Source organism: Mus musculus, chromosome Y, assembly GCF_000001635.26.
Source record: "Mus musculus strain C57BL/6J chromosome Y, GRCm38.p6 C57BL/6J".
Lineage (NCBI taxonomy): Eukaryota > Metazoa > Chordata > Mammalia > Rodentia > Muridae > Mus > Mus musculus.
In genome coordinates this window covers 23,374,565-23,376,963 of record NC_000087.7, presented here as the reverse complement: position 1 = coordinate 23,376,963, position 2,399 = coordinate 23,374,565, and positions in this window count along the sequence as shown.

Here is a 2,399-nt window from a genome sequence, read left to right as displayed (position 1 = left end):
AGAGCCCCATCAGTCTTGCAAACTTTATATGCCTTAATTCAGGGGTATGCCAGGGACAAGATGTGGTGGTGGTGGTGAGGGTGTGGTTGAGGTGGGTATGTGGGGACTTTTGAGATAGTATTGGAAATGTAAATGAAAAAATACCTAATTTAAAAAAAAATGAGGAAACCATTGTCAGAATCACCAGCAATAATTTTAAATAACTGCCCTAAAATCTGGATTTAGGATTCCTTGAGAATCTTCCAAAACAAAAGGAAATGCAGAATCTTGGTGCTGTAATTGGAGAAGCAAGAGAAAAGCAAACAAGAATTCATCACAGAAAAAAAGACAGAAGAAGTAAGAATTAAAGACATATTTGGGCAAGATGAATAGTGAAGTAGAGATTAGAGCAAGCAGAAAGGACTGAGGAGATAGCTCACTGCTTAGGCCCACTGATTGCTTTTGCACAGGACCAGGGTTCAATTTCTAACACCCACATGGTTGTTCACAACCACCTGCAATTCTAGTTCTAGACGATCTGATGACCTCTTTGGACAACACACACACACACAGACACACACACACGCACACACACACACACACACACACACACACACACACACACACACACACACACACACACATATACTCACCCACAGAGAAAAAAAATCTTTTAGAAAACAATTATACAAACAAAAAGGAGTCAAGTATAGTTTTATTCCCCTTTAATACCAGCACTCAGAAGCAGGCTAAAATATGTAAGTTGAATGACTGCCTAGCTGATAGGTGTGTTTTCAGAATTTTCTTTTTCTTTTTCTTTTCTTTTTCTTTTCTTTTCTTTTCTTTTTCTTTTTTTTTTTTTTTTTTTTTGATTTTAGGACTATTTCAGTATTTGTTTAAAGATTCTAGATATTTTTTTCTATTTACTTCTTCTAATGTTTTAGGCTTTTTTTTCGGGCTTTTTAGTATTTTACAGTTTTCGGGTTTTTTTTTGGGGGGGGGTGCAGGAGGGTAAAGCCCTTTGGGTTATTTAGAGTTTTAGGGTTTTAATGGTTTTAAATTTGGGTGGTTGTTTTGTCCTTACAAGTTGTTTGTTTGTTTGTTTGTTTGTTTGTTTTTGGTAGGGTTGAGGTTTGTTTGTTTATTTATGTATTTATTTATGTGTTTATTTATGTATTTATTTATTTATTTATTTTAGATCTTGATTTCTCCTAGAAATTTAAGGTATTTCAGGGTTTTAGGGCTTTTTAGGGTTTATGAATAATTTTAGGATAATTGTAGTTTTTTGTGTGTTTTTGATCTTCTTGTTGTTTTGTTTTGTTTTGTTTTTGTTTCTTTTTATACTTTTAGTGTTTTATAGGGCTTTAGAATTTTGTAAAGGTTTTTTGTTTTCTTGTGTGTGTGTTTGCTTTTTTTTTATGGGTTTAGGATTATTTTTGTATCTTAGGATTTTAGTTAATGTTTCAGGGTTTTGTAAGACTTTTGGGGGGGTAGGGTTGTTTTTATAGTCTCAGGATTTTAGTTAGTGTTTCAGGGTATTGTAGGTGTTTTGTTGTTGTTGTTTTTTGTTTGTTTATTTGTTTGTTTTTGTTGTTTTGCTTTTTAAAGCGGGTTTTCAAGTTTTTTTTTTTTTTGAGTTTCAGAGTTTTGATGTGTTTTTAGAACTTTTTTAAAAAAAACTTTTTTTAGGGTTTTACAGTTCTTTTGGGTATTTTTACTGTTGTTGAGATTGTTTTAGAATTTTAGGGTTTTTCTTTATTTTTTAGTTTTGTTTTGTTTTTTAATTTAATTAAGGAATTTTTAAAAATTGTTTTAAGCATTTTTTTTAATAAGGTTTGTAAAATGATTTTCTTTTCCAGTGTTTTTGGCGATTTTTTAAGGCAGAAGAATTTGTAGTTGTTGGGGTGGTGGTTTTGTATCTTTTCATTATCTTTTTTTTTTTAATTTTTTTTTTTATTGTCTCATTAGGGATCTAGACTTGTAGAGTTTTGGATTTTTTTTTAGGGTTTTATAATTTTTTTAGGGTCTTTTTAGAGTTCTTGTGTTTTCTTATTTATAGAATTGTAGGGTTTTAAAAATGTTTATTAAGATTAAAAAAATAGCTTTTTTCGGTCATTTAGTGTTTGTTTAATAATTTTAGCGTTTTTAGGGTTTTAGGTTTTGCTTTATTGTTTTAGGGTTTTTTTTTTTACGTTTTTTTAAATGATTTTAGGGTTGTTCTCAGTGTATTTGGCGAGATTTTTTTTTTTAAGGCTTAGTGTGGTTATTGTTCTTTCCTTGTTTGTTTGTTTGTTTTTGGTAATGATTTTTTGTTTTTTTGGGTCTTTGTAGAGATCTAGATTTTTGTTTGTTTGTTTGTTTGTTTGTTTGTTTAGAGTTTTAGGTTCTTTTAGTTTTATTTTTTCAAAAAAAATTATATT